Genomic DNA, 22,877 nt, shown 5'->3' with positions numbered 1-22,877 from the left:
GCCGGCCCCGGTAGGGGCGCGGCACCGGGGGTTGCGATCCGTTGCCGGACACGAAAAAAGACAAAAAGGGGGAAAAAAAAAAAAAAAAGAATCCTAGAGACTCCAGAGAGGTACCTAAATTAAGCTACCAAAGAGTTCAGCATGCACGGGCCGAGCCCCTGGCGCACTCGGGAGAGTGCGGCACTGGGAGCGCAGCAGCGCTCCCGCCGCGGGTTCAGATCCTATGTAGGGATGACCGGTGCGCTTACAGCGCTCACTGGCTGAGCGCAGTGCAGCCGGTCTCAAAAAAAGGACAAAAAAAAAAAAGAGTTCAGCATGCAGGTTCCCACTCGCACGTAACTGCCCTCCACCTACTCTTTAATCAAAGCAGTGCTACCTTTTTTGGTTTTATATACTGGACTTCACTAAGAGTAGCACTAGAACAAAAGGAACTATGAATAAGACACTCTTAGGTTCAAATTCTAACTGTGACACTATTGAGACCTTAAAGAATTTATGTAACCTCACCAAACCTCGGTTTCTTCATCTGTAACTTGGGGATAATACCACCTATATAACTACTTATTCGCTGCAGAAAAACTGCAGGTTTGTTGTTAGAATTAAATAAGTGTTCAAATGTAAAGGTGTCTATTAGCACTACTACCTGACATTTGGCAAAGTGTCAATATTTTCACTAGGCACAAGGATGATCCACAAATGCCTACAGGTAATATAAATGAAATAAGGTTTAATGGGTATAAGTGTATATATACGCATACACTGCACAAGTGGTAGAGACTGAGCAACTAAAGAGCATGTTCAGTCTGTAGGGATCAGCTGCTATTCCCAGTCCTAGTCAATTGTTGCTAGGCAGGAATATTGTAGGCCTAGCATGGTAAGAACTTCGGGTTTGATCACTGAAAATAACTAAAATGCTGGATAAAATATTCTTAAATCTTTATAAATGAACCAAAAACCTCACAGAAAATAAGGTATGGTCAAAGGCCAAAAAGTAAGTAAAAGAGGGAAACTAGGGAGGTATGCAGAGTATGGAAACTGGCTTTTCTTCACCTTTAGGGCATTTTGCCAAACCCCATAAATTTCAGCTTGCAATTTCAAGAGCTTTTGGGGCCCAAGGTACAAGACACAAAATTCAGGTCTAAACTAAGAGAATTGCAGGGAAAACTGCTTTTTAATCTTGGCACTAAGTGTTGGCAAGGGGATGGGGGGTTACGACAACAGCGCAGCAGTGTCTCCCTGATAGTTCACAACCACAAGCTGACCCTCCCCAAGATTATGGTTTTTAAAGCTTCATACCTAAAATCTGTTTAGGGTAGCCCTAGAATGGTAGTATCCCCCACCCAATCTTGACAGAAGCCAATGCAAATTCTATCTGGGGGAACTCACCTTTGAGTTAGGCCTCAAAAAAATCTCACACGTAAGGTTCCAAAATAAATGGATTCACATTTAAAAACCACAAACTCCAAAAGGAAACAAGCCACCCATAGCAAGATACAACAGAAACATTAGTTAGCACAACCAAAACCACAAAGAGTTCAGATACAGGAATTACTAGACACCTTTCTCTACTGTTTTACTTTATGGGTGATTTACCTAGTCCTATGATGTCATTTGCCTGTATGCAGATGAATCTCAAATCCTCATCTCTAGCAGGGATCAGTCTTCTGACCTCCAAACATAAATACCTAACATTCCCTCCTAGAAATCCCAAATTAACCATGTCTAAAACTGAATTCATCACCTTTCCTTAGTATGTGTCCTATTTTGATTAAATGCCATAGCCATTTTGTCAAGAATGGCTTTCAGGTTTCTAGCTTAACTCTTTCCCTTTGTAAGAGCAGAACACTTCTTTTCAACTCTTGTTTTTTATGAGAAACGACTTCTCTAAACACCCCTGCCTCTTAGCCTACTCCTCTCCAAAAGAATTTATATGTTTCTACAAAGCTTGCACACAAATGTTCACAGCAGCATTATTCTTAATAGCCAAAAAGTGGAAATAACCCAAATGTCCATCAGCTGATAAATGAACAAAATGATGTATATCTATATAATAACCATATAATATACAATGGAATATTATTCAGTCATAAAAAGGAATGAAGTACTGTTACATGCTATAACATGAATGAACCTCAAGCCTTACACTAAATGAAAAAGTCAGACACAAAAGACCACATATTGTATGATTTCATTTATACAAAATGTCCAGAATAGGCAAATCCATAGAGATGAAAAGTAGATTAGGGGTTGCCAGGAAATGGGGGTATGGGGATGGCAGACAGGGAGCAGCTGCTAAGAGGTTACTTTTTGGAGTAATAAAAATGTTCTGATTGACAATGATGATGATTGTACAAACTTGTAAATACACGAACAGCCACTGAATTGTACACTTTAAAATGTTGAATTTTATGGTATGTGAATTTTATCTGAATAAAAAATCTAATCTTTTAAACAGAATTTTGTTTTATTACTTTTTAAATTGCACACGTTTATATAGGGTACAGTGTGTTGTTTCAATACACGCATATATGGTATAATGATCCATTAAGGGTAGTCAGTATATACATCACCTAAACATTTATCATTTCTTTGTGGTGATAACATTAAAGATCCTCTTTTCTAGCTATCTTGAAATATACAGTACAATATTATTAACTATAGTCACCCAGGAACAACCATACTTATTCTTCCTATCTCACTGTAACCTTGTATCCATTAACCAAACATCCCCATATCCCCCACTCCTTTGCCTTGGTAATCACTATTTTATTCCCTACTTCTACGTGAAAACTAAAATACTAATTTTAAAAAGTTACTATCTTATTTCTTCATCTGTTGGTTCTTGTTTTATCTCTCAGTCAGTTCAGAATTCAGGCAAGGGAAAATGATCTTATATACTGAGTTGCCCAAATATCAACACCCTTAGGTCCCCCAACCAGTTACCATTTATTACCAATTCTAGCTCCTAGTTATCTTTCTAATCGGCTCTAATCTCAATGCTCTAGTTCCAGTTTTCTCCATTTTTGTTTATATTACTGTACCTAAATGGTGACCTGAAGCCCAAGCTTGTTGACTGAAAGCACAAACATGTCAATTTTCTTCCTGCTTCCCAGGCAACTAACCAGCAACATGGTAATCTCACAAAAGAAGGCTAAGGTTCTCACTGAAGTCAGAAAATCTCAATGTGTCCTCCAAGTTACAAACTCACATCTCTGTGGCAGCATCTATGGTTGAACAATTATATTAACTCACTCAATTACATCCATAATTTATATGGTTTAAGTTGGTGCCAATAGCATCTAATAGCATTTTCCCCAAATCCTTTGAAAAGCTACATGCATCAAGAAAGTTTATGTAAAATGACACAACCAGAACATGGGTAGTAAAAGCCAGTCATTCACTAACGGGTATGTTGCAATACAAGCTATTTACTGGATTATATTCAATTAATTCCTTTTAACATAAGCAGTGTTCAAGTGCATAATAAACCAAGTTACAAACTATTCACATTTAAGAAGCAGCTGTTACAACAAATTAACAGTTGTATAATAACACATTATTTCGGGGTAGGAGGTGAAACTGGATTAAGCATTTTGAAAAAGCACCTGGTAATTCATGTGAACCCTCTCCCTTCTCCCTTCCACACAGATATGATGCTTTATAATTTACAAAGAACTTACAACATTCTTGACTTTGAGTCTGAAGACATAGATTGGAATCCCAACTCTGACATTTACTATGCCCTTGGATACACTGTTAACTTCCTCCTTAAAAAAGGCTACTCCTTTTTTAACTTCTGAATTCAGCCCTATATTTCAAAGGACTTAAAATTCACTAACATCCATGAAGGAAGGAACAACCGACCCCTTTGAATCAGGTTACTTTGACTAAGCATCATGAATTGTTATACCATTAGTCACAGATAATCATTACAGCAGTCATGGTAATAACCTGTGTCTTAATCAGCCCAAATAGGAGAAATCTGCCAGAAGAAGGAGTAAAGGGAAAAGAACCCTGCAAAGTGAGTAGCAACCAGCTTTTCATCCCAGCTCCACTAGCTAAACATGAAGGCAGTGATGCAGCTTGAACGAAGTCATCTGCTTTCAGATAGCAACTAAAATCATGAGGATTCTCAACTCACCACAGGAGTACTAGAAGAAAAGAGAAGTCAAATAGGTAATTAAAAGAAAAGAGGAACTGGAAAAAACTGTACTGTAGATAGCAGCAAGTGATTTAAGGGGGAGAAAGACAACAGTGCTAAACGTAGATCAAGATGGACCTAAACTGAAAAGAGACTATTGGCTTTTAATAGAAGATAACACTACTACAGAGGGTGGATTTCGTGGAACAGTGAGGGCAAAATTAGACTGCAAGGGTGTTAACAATCAGGAGTGAGAAGAAAATAAAAGTTTACCCACAAATTGTATAAAGTAAAAGTAAGTGGAAAGTGCAATAACGTCAAGCAGTCAGAGCAGGAAGGTATACAGATTAAGAATTCGGGAAAGCTGAGGAATGTGAGAACTTTCATTACACTCTATCCCCATTACCCTGTTTTATCCTTCATAGCTCTGATCACCATCTGATACGATTTTTATTTAATGTCTGTTTCTCTACCACTAGAATGTAAGCTCCATGAGAACAGTAATTTTTATCTAATTCATTCTCTTATATACCCAAAACCCGTTACATAGTCAGCACTTACATTTGTTCAATGAATAAATAAAACAGGTTCCTCAAGAGTTGGAAAAAGAAACGTAACACAAGATCTGATTTAAAACTCACAAAGATCTTTATTTAACATTATACTCTTAATATCCATCACTTCTCTCTACCTGCAAGCAATTTAGGACCAATCCCCAGTTAGAGTAGTAAGTTAGGTATACAGAATATACAAAGAACTCTTATAACTCAAAATAGACAACCCAATTTAAAAATGGGCAAGGAACGGGTGGGCACATCTCAGAAAATGGTAGCGCTTGCATCATGGTTGACCAACTGATTGAACAGCAGACTGCAGAATTCAAAGAAACTTTTTCAATATTTGACAAGGATGGTGAGAGAACTATAACAAAGGAATTGCGAACAGTAGTGAGGTCTTTTGGGCAGAATCCCGCAGAAGCAGAATTACAGGACATGATTAATGAAGTAGACGCTGATGGTAAATAATTCAATTGACTTCCCTGAATTTCTGACAGTGATGGCAAGAATAATGAAAGATAACAGTGAAGAAGAAATAAGAGAAGCATTCCATGTGTTTGATAAGGATGGCAATGGGTATGTTAGTGCAGCAGAGCTTCACCATGTGATGACAAACCTTAAAAGTACTTAACAGATGAAGAAGCTAATGAAATGATCAGGGAAGCAGATACTGATGGGTCATGGTCAGGCAAACTATGAAGAGTTTGTACAAGTGATGACAGCAAAGTTGAAGACACTGTACAGAATGTGTTAAGTTTCTTGTACAAAATTGTTTATTTGCCTTTTATTTGCAACTTTTCTGTTTTGCCCTACTGTCAAAAAAAATGTGCATATATATTAATTAGGACTTCTTTCCTCCGTGTTTTCTTGCCTTATCTTGTCATTATTCTGAAATCTTATTTTGGAAAATTGACCAAGTAACGTTAAATGTTGCTCACTCTGGATATATGCAAATCTTTCTGCCCATCTAAACTTAGAGTTGGTCAAATAAAGGAATATCTGGGTTATTTTTTTTAAAGTAGTTTTCTTTAGGAACTGTTGGCATGTTGTTGAAATGTGGAGTAGAAACTTGGTGTCAACTATGGAAAGTGAACAATATATACTTAAAAGCTGAACTATTACAAAACAAGTGTATTATCCAGGTCCTCGTACACTCTTTTTTTTGTACTGCTGGTCCTGTACCAGAAACATTTTCTTTTACTGTTACTTGCTTTTTAAACTTTGTTTAGCCACTTAAAAAAAAAAAATCTGCTTATGGCACAATTTGTCTCAAATCCATTCCAAGTCATATATTCGTTTTTCAATTTTAAAAACTACAATCAAAAAAATGATACCAAGGTCCTGAGTTTGATCCCTGTATCAGCTGGCTGCCGCCAAAAAAAAGGCCTAGCATTTGAACAGAAATTTCTACAAATAATACTTACAAATGTCCAATAAATACATGAAAAGATGTTCAGCATCATTAGTCACTAGGGAAATGCAAATCAAAACCACAATGAGTTACCACTTCACACCCACTAGGATGGCTACAATCAAAAAGACAGACGATAATAAGTTTTGCAAAGATGTGGGGAAATTGAAACTCTCATACATTGCTAGTGGAAATGTAAAACAGTGCAGCTATTTTGGAAAAAAGTTTGGCAGTCTGAGAAAAAGTTAAACATACCGGCCCACCAAAAAAAAAAAAAAAAAAAAATTAAAACACAGAGTTGTCATATGACCCAGCAATTCTACTCCTAGGGTATAACACCCAACAAATGAAAACATCATCCACAGAAAAACCTGTACAAGAATGTTCAAAGCAGCATTAAATCATGATAGCAAAAAAAGTGGACACAATCCAAATGCCCATCAACTGATGAATGGATAAATACAGTATGTTATATCTATACCATGAAATACTGCTTGACAATAAAAAGAAATGATGCATGCTAAAACATGTAGGAGCCTTGAAAACATTATACTAAGTGAAAGAAACTAGTCACAAAAGACTACATATTGTATGATTCCATTTATATCAAATGTCAAATCTGTATTAGTAATTAAATTATAAATAAGTAATTAGACTAAATTAGATTAGCAGTTTCCTATGGCTAGCAAAGGAGGAAAAGAAGTAACAGAAGATTAGGGACTGACTGCTAGTGAGTATGGGGTTTCTCTAGTGAGAAACCTAATTTCTAAATTGCTAGTGAGAGGGGATGAAAATATTCTAAAATTAGATTGTAGTGATGGTTGCACAACCCTGTGAATACCAAAAAACATTGAATTTTATACTGAATAGGTGAATTATATGGTGTGCAAATTATATCTCAACAAAGCTGTTAGGAAAAACAGAGCAAGTTTGGAATCATCACATGCAAATGTTCTTATTCTGTCATGTTCCTGCTTCTTTCCTCTCTAGTGGCACAGGAACCACCCCAACCCCTAAAGCTGGAACAGGAAGGGGAGAGTTAAGTAACGACTTCATCTGAAAGCAATTCTTCTAATAGCAATTATTTTTAAATCTGTAACTCTTTGAACCATTCACTGTACTTTGTTATCTGATGGCCTCCACTATTTTCAAACCACACAATTTGTTCATTAAACATGTTTAGTGAAGATATACTTATGGTCGATATAAAAGTTTCATACACCTGAAAAAACTCTAAAGGAAACCACTCTACTACTATCTACAGATCAACTACTTAGGCTATACCCCTCTCCTCTTAAAACAAGACCAGGGCCAGGAAGAGACTAACAGAAGACTTAAGAAAAGCATGCTAACCAACAACCAGCTTCAGCTTTTTAAGACTATTTTAAGAGTAGAAAGTGTAAGTCTGAACTGCCTGCCTCTTCTCCCTCCATATTTTAGGACTACTTTCAATAAAACAGGTGGTAAATGTGGGGGAGGGGAGCCTCCTGGCCAAACATCACAGAGCTATAACTTCTTCCAAACCTTACTTCCTGCAATTTATGTAAACAGATCACAGGCCACCCTCTTCAAACCAAATCATAACCCAAGCAAATAACAGAGGATTCTATTTCTGGGTCTGTCATTAACTCACTGGGTAATACTGAAGCTTCATTCTCTCTTTGCTCAATAACTTAACCACAGAGTTATCTGGGCCCAAAATCAAACCATGGTCTCTTGAAGAATTTTTTTTTCCAATTTACAGATTTTTACGGAAAATCTGACAAAGATATATGAAATTAAATCATATCATATGTTTAAATCACCTGTACTGAATATACATGAAATATGAAAAATCCAAAAGATTAAATACTCCAAAAATGAACTCTTCCTTTTAAACAACTTTTAAAGGTATTCACTAAACGAAGATGGAATAAGCTTTCAGAGGGCTAAAGGGTTTTGAGGTTTTAACTGTGAGCTCAGTTATATTTAGAAAACCAAGATGCCGCCCCTCCTGTATCTTTATCTTGGGTATTTGATTCATGTGCTTTGCCTGGTGTAATTAAGTCTCCACTACTAGAGATGTTTAATAAAATAAAAATTATCAGCATGGTCCCAAAAAGTCAGTCTATAAACCATTGCTGACTTCATGAGAATCATTTTTATTCCATTCCTGGAAATCCTGATTTAGGAGTCTAGGGTGAAACACAGCTAATCCATTAATTAAAAGTTATCTTGAGTCTTAAGTGATTCTAATGCACAGGGATAGCAGAAAGGTTTTCAGATCATTTGCCAATCATGCTCAATAGATAGTGGCTGCCTGAAGTGCTACACTGAGAAGATCATGTCTAAACAAAACCAAAAATTAGTAGTCTGCCATGGACATGGGGATGGGGAAGTGGTAATATGCCAACAAGGCATGTGTCATCCCTGATTTACACCAGTGAATGAACTATTTTTTAAGAAGACTTTTGGGGTAAAAAGAGACCCAGATCTGGGTTACTTAACGTTTAACTGGCAGAAGTTCCAGCTGACTCTGGGAGGGCAGTAGACAGAAAGAACAAGCCTGGTATATGTACCAGAACACTCCAAAAGTACTTATTAAGCTCCCAGTATTACACAGAAAAAGACAACATAATTTCTGCCCTTAAGATGTTTATAATCTTGCTGCAAAAATGAAAATTCCACATAATATAAACTTAGTTTTGTTTTTTCCCCCTTAAAAAAAAAAGGATGTTTATCCTCCTCCTAGAGGAGGAGTTCCACTTTGAGTAATGGTGGACGCCAGCAGAAGCACTGAGTGACAAGTCAAAAATAGTACAGTTTGGACTGATTCAAGAGGCAATCGTCTGTAAGTTCCTGATCAGTACATGACTGAAGAGATATGTAAAGATTCCACTGGCAGCATTTTCCAGGGGAAAAATTGGGGGCCTATATAATCAAGGCATGACCCACTGGATGGCAAATAATCCACTTCATATTATTTCTGAATCCATCTGTCTCTACCATTGGATGCTGGCTCTTAGTGAGCCAGGTACATGTAAAATTAACCTTTATTATTTCCCATAATGCCTAGCACATGTTTTATAGATAATAAATGTTCCAAAATGCTTACTGAATTGCAAATGATGAAAACATTTGATAAATATCTCAAAAGGAACAGTAACAGAACTTGGTACAAAAAGACATGAAGGGACAAAGCAGTGTAAGGAGTCAAATGCCAAAAAGGGGGTGAAGGGAGGTACTGAGGTTAGGTTAAAAGAGATTCAAGAAACATAACAAAATGCAATGTAGGCAAACCTTGTCTCAATCTTGATTCAATTAAAAACATTGATTCAATTAAAAATCTTTATTCAAATTTAAAACTGTAAAAAGACATTTTTAAACAATCAGGATATTTGATTATGAACTGGGTATCAGGCAATACCTAAGAAATATTGTCAATTTTGTTAGATACAATGATAGCATGTGGTTATATAAGAAAATATGTGTATTTTTTAGAGATGCATACTATGTGAGGGTTAAAGACACTGTCTACATTTTCTTTCAAACACTTCAGCAAAAAAGAAAAATAAAAGATATTTGAGGCATAGGTGGCAAATATCTTAACTGCTGAATCTGTGATGGGTAAATGGGGATTCATTACACTTTACATACTTTTAAGTATACGCAGCAGGACAGTTGGACTAAAGTCTTTCAGTGTTACTTGCTCAACTCTAGCATTGTACAATTAATTCTTTTTCTCTTCTTTCTCAGATTTCAGGAAGCTAAGAATGACTGCTACTTCTGAGAAAACAGCCTAGACTCAATCAGAATAAAATGGGCATTCATTTGTTAGCTCTACTAATAGGAAATCTCTCTGAATCTACTCAAAGAAGTTCTTGTAAATTAATGTGAGAACTGAATATGAGCCAAGAGAGTGACTCAGCTGCTAAAAAGGAACAAAATACAATCTTAGGCTTCATTAAAAGAACAGTATCCAGATCAAGGAGGTAAAAGTCGCATAGACTCTTCACTGGTTAGTTCACAACTGGAGTACTGTGTTCTGTTTTGAGCACGGTATTTTAAGAGCACTTACAAACCAGAATACTTGCAGAGAGGGATATCAGACTAGTGAGGAGTTAAGAAACCAAATGTTAACTACAAAATAATTGAAGAAACTGGTTGTGTTTAGCTTGGGGGAAAAAACACTTCTCAGCCTTCTATCTCACTTCTACCATGTAGACCCAGCGTAATATTTTCCAGAGGATTTCAAGAGTTGTTACTGGGCATTCCCATAGTGAAAGAAGTTTGAGATAAACGTTTTTTCTCTAAAGGATATATCAAAGTGTTCAATATCCTAAACTATTTTGTGAATGTCCAAGAAAAAGATGTTCAGTTTTTCTCATTCATTCAGCAAACATTTACTGAGCCCCAATTATTTACCAAACACTCCTCCAGGTGCTAGGAATACAACAATAAACACTTTTAATATCCTGGAGGATAGTTGGGAAACAACCAACTTGGGTCATTTTCTACACTTTTAACTTACATTGTGCTTCCTCATCTCCAAGTCTTCCACTATGCTCAGCCTAGAATGTCCCATCTCTAATCTTAATTCAAACATTATCTGCTCCTTGAAGCATTCCGGACGATAAGCAAAAAAACTCCCTTCTCAGCAAACCCATAGCTCTTTATCTATACCCATTCCTTGTGAACAAACTATTACTCTTAATTATCTTTGGGTCTCTCGCAATGCCCAGGACAGTGCCTTACATGTGCAGATATTCAAGAATTATTTGCTGAATAAATAATCACCTTGAAATATTCAAAGCATTACCTTATGAAAGGTGGCAGACTAGTTCTCTACAGTTCCACATGGAACAACTAGGAAAAACGAAGTGAGAAGCAAATTCTGCCTCAATAAGAACTAACATCAAACAGGCTACCTTATAGCAATCAATGACTACAGGTGTTCTAAGAGTAGCCAAATTACTATATATCAAGTATTTTAGTGGGATACCTCACTGGCCTGAATGATTAAATCTTAAGCTCTAGGAACTACTATATATCATATTACATTAGACAAAAGGTAGCTTTTGATACAACCTACCTGTAGTAACATTAAAATTCTTAAAATTAAGCTTAAACATGAAATGTTCTTTCATTTATTAGTAGGATGAATATGTAGTGATGCCTATTATGTGTCACACACAATGTTAAATATAGAAGAGAATGAAAAAAAGACATTGTCTCCATCTTGGAAGAGTCAATATAAGATTTCTTAATTGTGCTCCAAAGCAAACTTGATATAAATCTGTAGGTCATCTAACTCAATAAGAAATGCTCCTGAGATGAGGAAATTCTTTACATCAATGATTTTCAATATTTACAATCAGAGAAATAACTATGAAGCCATCAGCTCCTCTTAAAGCCATCTATCCATGCCCCTAAGTTCGTCAAAGAAACAAGCTAGTCATTCTGCCTTTCAAGTTAAAAACTAGAAAACAGAGAAATCACAGGATATTTCCACAAGCCAAGGATCTCTGTGATGTCTCTCCCAAACTAAAAAATGTAGTCTTTGCTGGCAGGAACTCTGCCTTTTACTTGTGTCCCCAGTATTTATTACAATGCCCAGGATATAGCAGATGGTGAATAAATAAGCAAGCAAGTGAGAGAAACGAATGAGTCCAATGTCCTTGGATGAAAAACAGTACCTCAAAGACGCACTAACAATTTGTTTTTTCTTAGTAGAAACCTGCCAGGGAATAGAAGCATATCACTAGAACCTTAAGTCTAGTTTTCATTATAAATTACAGTGCTACTTTTAGGTCATTTCCTGATAAATAATTTCTGTAAGTAAATGTAAGGTCTTCGTTGCTTCTGGGGGACTAAAATTAATTTTTTTTTTTTTTTTTGTCTTTTGACTTTTTCCGTGTCCGGCAACGGATCGCAACCCTCAGTGTTGCCCCCGTACCGGACCGGGGACCGGCAACGGAATCGCAACCCTCAGGGTCGCTCCCGCGCCTCGCTCAGCCAGTGAGCGGGAACCGGTCTGTATGTGGGATCCGAACCCTCGGGCGGGAGCGCCGCCGCGCTTCCCAAGCGGCGCACTATCCAGTGCGCCACCGGGCCGACCCTAAAATTAATTTCTTGATCAGCACAGTTAAATACCTAAATTCTAATGTAAAGAAAAACCCAAACCACGTAGTACACTTACAACTTGACCCATAAGATTATAATCAAGTAATTTATCAAAATGATTTATCAACATAACTGCTTAGAAATCAAAAGACTTTGATAGCGCCAAGTGTTCAAACTGCTCTTCAAAATCCTAGGATTCGGGCCAGCCCGGTGGCGCACTGGAGAGTGCGCCGCTTGAGAGTGTGGCGGCGCTCCCACCGAGGGTTCGGATCCCATGTGGAGACCGGTTCCCGCTCACTGGCTGAGCGCAGTGCGGACGCAACACCGAGGGTTGTGATCCCGTTGCCGCTCCCCAGTACGGGCGCGACACCGAGGGTTGCGATCCCATTACCGGTCAGTAAAAAAGACAAAAAAGGAAAGAAAAAAAAAATCCTAGGATTCAATTTTCCAAATTCTCATTTGAACTATAAAAATCATATATATGTTTTCTTTTTCTGATTATAAAAATGATACACACTCACTGTTGAAAAGTTAGAAAATATAGACAGTTCAAAGGAGAAAATTTTAATTACCCATTGCGATGCATCCTCTCCCAGTCTTTTTTTCCTGTGCAGTTTTAACTTCTTTATATACTGTCACTGTTCCTATCCACCAGACAAGAAACAATAGAGCTCACACTGCGGCAGTAACTCAGGCAACCTCAGTAGAATCATGATCCAGGTATAATTTCTCAATGTCTAAGTTTTACAGACATGTACTTCATAAAATAAAGACCAAATTTGCTATTTAGCAGTCCTTTAAAGTTTCCTTTCTGATACTATCACACTGGCCATTGGAGAGCAGGGAGGGAATTCCTTCTGATTCCCTCCCCTCCTCATCTCCAGAATTCTACAAAGACAGAGAACACAGTAAAAAATGCTTCCAACAACTAGAAATGGACCTAAATTTAACAAGGGAAGAAGTTGTTTCCACTAGGTTTTATGTCCACTAAGTCTGGTCTTATAAAAAATATGTTCTGCTCCAAAGTAGCATTTTTACCTCAAAAATCCAAAGTATGCTCCTTATCAAAACTTTGTCAGTTTTCTACTAAGAGTACAAGACTAGAAAGCGAATGCAGGGTCTGGGTTCTGATGTCTGCTCTACTACTAAATAACTGAGTGATAATAGTAAGCCAGCCTTAGCTTGTATCTCATTTTCTACATTTCTAGAAACAGGAATATTACTTGCCCTACTTGTATCACAGGGCTGTTGCAAGGCTCCAAAATCCAACAGATCAGAGAAAGTGATTTTGAAAAAATATTATTCAAATATAAAGTAAAAATCTTTCAAAAACACACATGACCTATAATAAGGAATGTATAACATGAGTTCCCCAGGCCATTTTTGATGGTGATTACTATCTATGTATACATGATGGGACAATACCATCAAAAGCTCCGTACATAGGGTAGACAGGTAAAGTGTGTCGTAGATTCTCAGACCCAACCACACTAACAGAAACTGATCCCACATATTATTCACCTCCTGCCATGGCAGTCTGATCTGTCCTCATTCAGAAGAACCAACCCGCTCCTGACTGCTGCATATTTAACTGCTGTGCCTATAAGTAATTTCCCAAAATTCTACAGCCAAGCCACAGAAACCTTTTAAAGTTATTTTTTTTTTTTTTTGTCTTTTGTCTTTTGTCTTTTTCCGTGTCTGGCAATGGATCGCAACCCTCAGTGTTGCCCCCGTACCGGACCGGGGACCAGCAACGGGATCGCAACCCTCGGCGTTGCTCCCGCGCCTCGCTCAGCCAGTGAGCGGGAACCGGTCTGTATGTGGGATCCAAACCCTCGGGTGGGAGCGCCGCCGCGCTTCCCAAGCGGCGCACTGATCCAGTGCGCCACCGGGCCGGCCCCATAAAGTTATTTTTAATGATTTAATAAGCACTCATGTATCCACTAGTCAAAATCTAGGATCTTAACAATAACCTACTCCACCACATTGCACCCACCTCCCGATCCCATCTCTCTGTAAGCAAACGATTTGAAACTATTAGTGAGTTCTAGCAGTCTTCCCCGCTTATCCGTTCCTCTCACAAATCTACGTTTCAGTTCACAGCAATTAGTAGAACTAAGCCTATTAATGGTATCAAAGGTCAGGTCTCAACCTTAGAAAAAAGCTGATTCCAACACCCGAGGTTTTCAGTAAGGTCACAATGGCACCATACTCTACCAATCAATCAGATCTATCTGATCTCCTTAATACCACTATATCTCTGAGCAAGGGAGAATGCAGTTACAGCTTTCTGCTTGGTACTCCAGGTAAAAACTTTGGCTGAAAGTCAGTTTATTGGGTAAAGTCTCCTTAAGACACAGGGTCATCCTGGAATAGTCAGCCAACTCTTCAATGGAATCTATGACCCTCTATGTGAGTATATATCAGAATAAACAAATCAAAGTGCTTTTCCTATACTCTTACTCAGCAACGATCAACACACAGATGACTCCTCTGACCAAATGTGTAGGAATTTCTCCACACCAGCAATTCTCCAGCTGGGTGTCCTCCAACTCAACTCCAACACTATATACATGGAGACAGCATCAGATCCCACAGGTTGAGGGCTCAGTCCCCCAAACTGCCCCCCATTTCCGATGCCAATCACAAGTCCCAGGTTGTTTTACCTCTACTCCGACCAACCAGTCATAAATCAGTGTTCCCACGTCACACTCCTTGGGTTCAATTAATTTGCCAGAGCAGCTCACAGAACTCAGGGAAACACTCACACTTACTTGTTTATTATAAAGGATATTAAAAGGAAACAGATGAAGAGATGCACAGGAGAAGGTATGGAGGAAGGGGTACAGAGCTTCCATGCCCTTCCCTAGCGTGCTATCCTCCAGGAACCTCCACATGTTCAGCTATCTGGAAGCTTTCTGAACCCTTTTCTTTTAGGTTTTTATGGAAGCTTCATCACGCTGGCCTGAATGAAGCATGAACAACCTTGCAGAAATGTGATTGGACAAAAATGGTATGATCTAATACTAATAGTCTGAGTGGGAAAACCCAGCAAGGCCTGTCTGTTCAGATTCTTCTTGGCCTCTCTGTGCAGCATTCCTTGCTCCCGGGTATGGGGCAGGACCCCTTCTGAATTTCTTCATGGCCAGCTCCAAGACAGAAAAGCAGAGGAAGATTAGAGTCTCGTCTTGGGAAGCCGGAAACCATGCACGAAAACCATATATATGATATATAGGTATCATAATATCTCAACATATAATTTGAAGATAATGAAAAACAACCATATATATGTGCAGTTTCTGGAGGCTCTAAAAATCCTCCCCAGAAAACTCCCCCACCCCCAAATTGTTAGCATTCAACTCAAAAGAGAGTTCTCTAAGACTATGTACTAACAGTTCCTCTTATGCACGCCATAAGTTTCAGTCCATTACAGACTACTTCACTCACTGAAAAGGAGAAATAAGTCAGACAGTGCAGTGTTGTTTATGTAGGTCTGATTACACCAAAACGAAATCACTTTAGATTTACAGTAAAATTCTTGGAGCAATCATAGTGGCTCAGCAATTATTAGAAACTAGGCCTATTATTGGTGTCAAAAGTAAGAGTTTTTATTAAATAAGGCCCTAACTATCCTATATTCATATTTATCCTATATTTTATGTTGTTATAGTACTAAAGTTGGACATCATATGAGTCTCATTTGCTTTCTGTCTCATTTGTTTTGTCCTGATCCTACAGAAGAGTAATAACCACTTTGAAGGACACCACATTCTCAGGTTATTAGCTGATATATATGTCAAGTAGAATAGCAACCGAAGGTACCCAACTACATAAGGTTACTTAAAATAAGGACAATGCCATTGTTATAAATATAAGTACAACATCTGGTTCCATATAACAAAGCTATTTCCACATCTCAACAGATGGCCCACAGTAATAACACTTTGCTGATCTGGTTATAACAAATTCTATTAAATCAAAAATCCTGTACAGCAGATGCCTTTTCCAATTTCAGTATAAGTCAATCTCTTTAACCAAACACCGTGCTTTGGTTCTTATTTGTGCACTAAAATCCAATTATACCAATTAAGATGGTCAAATTTTTTGACAGTTGTTACAAAATGTCACTGTGGTGTTTTCTGAGGTGCGTCGGGGAGGAGGTGAAGAGAACCTCCCTCTGCAACTGAAAGGCTAACTGTCAAAACGGAAAACAAAAATTCAGTCAAAGAAATGCTGAGGAGAGAGGTAAAAATGAGCCTTAGCTGTCCCAAGCCAAGGTGCCCAAATAGTGGCAATGTGGAAAGCTCAGCGATTAACAAACCCAACAGTGAAGAGCAGTGAAAATAATGTAATTTCTGAATTGAGAGGTTATTAGAAGTGACGTAAAAAAGTACCTGAAGCCTAAACAACAGGTATCTTTGTACACTGTAGTGTTAGGTCCACATTTAAAAGAAATGTGGATGAAATGTCGTTAACTTTGCTGTTTAACTGCTTATCCAACTATACTCAGAATCTAATCTTCATATTCTGGTCATGCCCTTACTTGAAATATTTCCCTCTATTAATTCATAACACAGTAAACAGAACAGTATAGAGATTAAGAGTGACTGAGTTCTGAAAATAGACAGCAGGGGTTCAAATTCTTCCATTCCTAGCTATGTACCCTTAGGCAAGTTACTTGACCTTTCTGTGCTCATTTCCTCATCTGTAAAACTCTGATAATAATAAAATCTACCTCTTAAGTATAGTTGTGAGAATTATATAAATAATAAATATAAAATACTTAAAACACTTTTGGGCCTACAGTAAGGCCTCAAAAAATGTTAGCTATCATTATTATTACTACTACTATTATCATGACATTAATCCCATCAACATCCTGAAAGAAAAAGCAGAAATAAGATTTGCCTAAACACAGACTAAACGAGTGCTAGAATCTGGTAAAAGTCTTCATTTTAAGTTCTGAAGATTAACCATAAAAACCAGTGATTTCCCAAGTAAGTGGATTTCCCAGTCCCTCTAAGTCTCCAAGAATTTATATGGGGGTCTTTAACTTAGTGTAGCAGCATAGAATGGCGTAAATAGCACAGACACGGACTAGGAAGACTTATTTTCTCCACCACTGACCTAAGTGTGCAATCCTGGGCAAGTCACCTAACCTAAACTTCAAACTGCTCATCTTAAAATATGTCTTGTCTACATCACAGGGTTGTTGTGAGATCAAATGAGATAACGTATAAGAAAACATGTAAACCATTAGAACACTATATAAATGTTCAAGGGCAATATCTTTCTCATCTTTATATCCCCAATGCTTAGCAAAATGCACAGCAGAGGTTATAATCTAAAAGAAAAGCCATGGGAGGGGTTGGTAGGGTGGGGGCTACATAAAGATGGAAAAGGGTTTAAAAGAATAAGGGGATTGACGTGCACACCCCCCATCCCCGCCTGCCCTCATGTCACCACCATGGCGACCCACTTTTGCTGTGGAAAGGACAAGGTGGGGTGCTGAAGACTATGCTCCTAGAAGTACAGGTATTTCAAGGACATGCTTCTACAATTTCTCTTTCTGCATAATCAGAAAAGGGTGAAAAGGGGGCTGCCACTAATTCTGAAACAGCAAAGTCCACTAAAAATGCCCACACAAGCACTGGTGCCTGCTGTGCCATCTGACACCACTACCCACAAGAACCTCCAGCATCATGACTACACCACATTCACCTTCTCAGTACACCTTCTTAGACAAAAACATAGATCTCTTGAAATTCAGAATGCCTCAGCCCTCTTCAGGATGAGAATCACCTCAACACTGAGAGCTCTCAGTTTAAAGATTAATAACCTTACCTTACATAGTCTTTGCTGCATTCTTGCCTGCAAAAATAAAATCCTCTCAAGGATCACAGGGAAAAAAAAAGAAAACCAAATGTCCATCAACTGATAAATGGATAAAAAACGTAGCATATCCATACAGTGAAATATTATTTGGCAGTAAAATGAAATACTGACACATGCTACAACATGGACGACCCCTGAAACAAATGCTAAGTGAAAGAAGTCAGACACAAAAGACCAGATGTTGGGGGCCGGCCCGGTGGCGCACTGGATAGTGCGCTGCTTGGGAAGCACGGCGGCGCTCCACCCGAGGGTTCGGATCCCACATACAGACCGGTTCCCGCTCACTGGCTGAGCGAGGCATGGGAGCAACACCGAGGGTTGCAATCCGGCTGCCAGTCCCCGGTCCAGTACGGGGGCAACACTGAGGGTTGCGATCCGTTGCCGGACACGGAAAAAGACAAAAGACAAAAAAAAAAAAAAAGACCAGATGTTGTATGATTCCATTTATATGAAATGTCCAGAACAGGCAAATCTACAGAGATGGTTAAGTACATTAGTGGTTGCCTAGGACTGCGTGGAAAAGGGGAAATGGGGAGTGGCTGCTAATGGGTACAGGGTTCCTTTTTGAAATGATGTTCTAAAAATGTGGTGATGGTAGCACAACTGTAACTACACTAAAAACCACTGGACTGTACACTGTAAATGGGTGAATTGTGTGGTATGTGAATTATACCTCAAAACTGTTTTTAAAAAGAATAACAAAAGTTTAAGGAGAAAACTGTTAAAGTATAAAATCACTGGCTTTAGAGCACCATTTTATTTTTTAAAGAAAAAACAGTGAGTTTTCTGATATGTGAATAAGTGAATACTGCTCCTATGGATAGTACATAGTGGAAATGTGCTACTACATAATATGTATAGTGTAATAGCTCTGACATGTGAACAAGAATGAAACTGAAGGAAAGCATTAGGAGAACATATGAAGAATTACCACATGAGACCATAACATGTCTACAAATCCTGTGAAAAACAAACCTGGCATCTGCTCTTATCCTTCCTTTCAAAATTCTAAGATTACAAATTACCCCCTTTTGGTCTAGTTCAATAGTCTTTTCATCATGGTTATTGTTTCTGAACTTCAAAACAGCATTTGATACTGTCAACAACCCTACCTTGTAGAAAATCTGCCTATCCTTGGCTTCTGTGGCACTGACATAATTCCTGGTTCTTCTCAGAATGCTTCCTTTACCTATTAGCCTATTATGTGACCCAAAGTTCCAAATTTCAAGGCTCTTTCCTTATTATACTACTTCCCTCCCAACACACATCCACTCACATGTTTTATTACCATCTATAGCCCTGATCAGTACAAAATCTACATTTCATCTCTCTCACTATTCACTGTGTATGATAATGATTAAATGCATAAGATTAAGTAACTTGCCCAAAGTCCCTTCATGATTATAAGACCTTATTATGAAGATTTAATGAGTAAAATACATGCAAAGAGCTTAGAACAATGACTGGCATACAGTAAGTAGTCAATAAATGTTAGCTATTATTTTACTGCCACAAACACTAACTTATGTCAGACCCTTAATTTCTTATTCCTAAAATTCTCCAAGAGCATTCTAGTCAGTCTCCCCACTCCCAGCACACATAGCTGATACAAAAATCTTCCTCAGGAACAATATGCATCATCTTACTCTCATTCTTTAGAACCCACTGTGGTACCCTACCAAACTAAACCCTCTATCTTTGAAAAACCCTCTACCCTCACTAACCCTAAATTCATTTATTATTATTCACCAATACAGATTTTCTGTGGCAGTCAAGCTGCTTGATATCTTTTGTACATTGCCACTTCTGTGCCTTTGCACATGCCCCTTCAGCTCTTGAAATGTACCTCCTCCCTTTGGAAACTATCTTTCTCAAATGTCACTTATACCTCTGAACTTGACTGCATTGTTATCCCAACCAGGAGTTCGATGTTGTTTGGTAATTATGAATGATATACATGTTGTTTCTCTAATAGAAGAAACAACTTCTGTTCTTCTTTCAACAGAAGTTGAAGCTTGCAAACAGACCATGTTATTTCATTTTTTGTGTCTCTTCATACAGACTACTTCACACACAGATATTACACAAGGACACAAATGCTGACTGACTAAAAAAATACACCTCAGAATGTATCAGAACAACATTCTCTATTTTCCACTACCCCACCCATACTTAGCATAATGAAAGTAAATAGAATCTTTATTTAAATATTCCTATTCTACATAGAAGAAAAAGCGAGAATATACTAACAATTCTACCAGGTAAAAGGGAAAAAAAAAAGTCAAAAACATACTCAGAGAATGCACAATGTGAAAAACAAATCAGGTGAGATTGCTGGCCATTTTGGAATCTAAAAAGTGACTTCAAAACAGTTAAGATTTTTTATTTCACCCAAACTAATGAACCAAAATAGCCAAAATAAACGTGTCCTGTCCTCATCCAAAAGACACCTAATAAAGGCATGAGAAACTCCCCAGTATGTTCAGCAGCACAAAACTAAGAACAAGACTCACCTCAACTCCAAAATACAAAACTAAAAAAGGAAAGAGAAACCCTCAGATTTATGTAAGAAACTAAAAAATTCAATATCATGTATATATACACCACTCAAACAGAAAAATGGAGAATTACTGCTTTTCTATAAACATTTGCTAACGTCTAGGAGGAGTAAAAAGCTTCTGTCACTGCTACTGTGGCCTGTTCCCGTTAAGAAGGAATCTGTGGTCTCAAACGAGCAAAACACAGGAAGATGGAAATCTTAGCCTGGAAGAGACATTAAGAAAATAAACTACTCAAAACACAGGCAATGCAATGGTTCTCAACAGAAAGAGAGGGAAAGCGAAATAAAAGAGCTTCCACGAAATAAATAACCAGGTGAAACTATCTAGTGCTGCCTTGCAAGAAAAGAGCCATGTATGTATGTAACACTCCTACGACATGCACGCTTTTTCAAAAAAGAAGGGAAAAAAATGAAGACAAGTAAACATCAGGAAAAGACAAAATTGATGCCCACCCATCTCCAACTCCCTGGCTCTAACTCGTTCAGGAATCCAACTAGCAACACAGACGTAGATCAACACAGAACAGAAAAACCTTCGCCAACCATACACACGAAAAGTAGAACAGGGAAATGAAAACTATACACCTCAATGAATCGGTAGCAAGCGCTTACTCTCTCTTTAGGATTCAGCAGTAGAGAAAAGAACAAGAGCAGCTATAAAAGATGTCAATGAAACTAAACCTAGTTATGTCCCCTACTGGTCTCAATTTCAGAGAGTGTAACTCTTGACTCCTCCACCTAAACCAACAGTCGGCCTCGGCAAAGCAAACTGCCCATAACACCTTCCACCTATCCACCCAGAAGAAAAAACTAGCCCGTTAACCTCCCTCACCAGCTGCAAAAAATGGAGGGGGAGGGGGGGAGACACCCTACCACGTGGGCAGGATGCAACACACACAGACAGCAACACGTCCGCATGGAACGGTTGCCTTTACCCTAATGCCAGCAAAGGACACAGCGACGCGAAATGGGCGGGAACGCAGTCCCCTCGCACGGGCCTCCTCACCCCGAAGGGGACCCCGAGGACAGAGGGGCTACCCGCCTTGCCGCCAGAAAAGCACCCCCACGCTTGAATGGAAACAGCCGCGTAGCACTGGAGTCGGGAACTAGCCCAGACCAGGGAACAGGTTACGGAGAGTGGGAGACGGTCTTTGCCCTCGGACCAGGCGCCCCCAGGATCCACGTCTGGTTAACCGGGGCCCCGCCTGGGGGAGGGGCGGGAGGCGCGGAGCCGCTGCTTCCCGGCTGAGGGGCAGCAGCAGCTGAGGGAAAGCGCCGCGGGGGAGGGAGGAAACCAACCCTTGACGCCCGCCAGGCCCCAGCGCAGGCCCTGGCCCCCTACCCCGCCCGCCGCCCACCCCGCAACGCGGCCCCAGCTCAGAGAAGAGAGAGGGCGTCTCGCGGAGAGCAGCCCCTTCCTCCGTCCCAGGAGATGCCCCAGCCCCGCCTCCTCGCCCGCCGCTCCGGCCCGGCCGCCGCGGCGGTGGATACTCACCTCAGGCTGCGCAGGCCGGGACGGCCCGGCCGAGCCCCCGGCCGCTGAGTGCGTTCCCGCCCCCCCCGGGAAAGGTCCCAAAGGCGCCCGGTTCCAGCGACCAAGGCCCCGAGCAGCGCCGACAGCAGCGGCGGCAGCGGGAGCAGCCAACATCCGGGGCCGCGCACCCGGAACTACTTCCCGACCTTTCCCCCCCACGCCGCCGCCGCCGCCGCCGCCATCCCCCGCCTCCCGTGACGCAGCTGCGCCACCAGCCCTGCGTCAGTAGCGTCACGGTTCCCGTAGTCACGTGCGCTTTCACGCGCGTGGGATCCCTCCGCTGAGACAAGTAGTTCCCAGGGAGTCTCTCCTTCCGCGCAGTCCTTGTCTTTAAGCGGCCGGCAGTTCTGAGCGGTTTAGGGTGTCTACGGTTCATAGCAGTGTTTGGGGAGCAAGGGCGGCGGAGACGGCCCCCCAGTTGAGGACGGCAGGGATCGGTGGCTTTGGACCCTCTGCCCACGTATATCAAGGATCCCTTGCTCCAGAGAAATGGCGCCTCGTGACCTTCCGCCCTCCAACCTACGCCACCTCACCGTAAAGACAGGCACGTGGGCCTCTCCAAGGCAACCCCCTTTCTGACCTGGTACACCGCGGATTCTGCAGACCCCAACAAAGGCGTCTTGGATCTTCAGGACACCCCTTTCTTTCCGAACATCACCAGTCCCGAGTTCTGGACC

The 22,877-nt window shown here is 39.9% G+C and overlaps 1 protein-coding gene and 2 pseudogenes across 3 annotated transcripts in view; 2 read left to right on the top strand and 1 right to left on the bottom strand.

Annotated features, from left to right (window-relative positions):
• FOXJ3 (forkhead box J3) overlaps positions 1 to 22,336 on the bottom strand; it is a 141,567-nt gene extending 119,231 nt beyond the window's left edge. Inside the window, exon 1 of one of the 3 annotated variants that reach the window (XM_008583106.1) lies at positions 22,162 to 22,336. The gene's annotated coding sequence lies outside the window, so the exon portion shown is untranslated. Of the gene's footprint in view, positions 1 to 18,055; positions 18,100 to 22,161 lie in introns of those variants that run through there. The other 2 variants (XM_008583109.1, XM_008583107.1) reach the window with 2 other exon arrangements.
• On the top strand, positions 4,984 to 5,473 carry LOC103599032 (annotated as a pseudogene).
• Positions 16,506 to 18,024, top strand: LOC103599034 (annotated as a pseudogene).
• Positions 22,337 to 22,877: the final 541 nt, after the last annotated feature.

This window comes from Galeopterus variegatus, unplaced genomic scaffold, assembly GCF_000696425.1.
Source record: "Galeopterus variegatus unplaced genomic scaffold, G_variegatus-3.0.2 Scaffold2833, whole genome shotgun sequence".
Taxonomy (NCBI): domain Eukaryota; kingdom Metazoa; phylum Chordata; class Mammalia; order Dermoptera; family Cynocephalidae; genus Galeopterus; species Galeopterus variegatus.
Note: the sequence above shows the minus strand (reverse complement) of the source record. Positions and strands in the feature narration are given on the sequence as shown.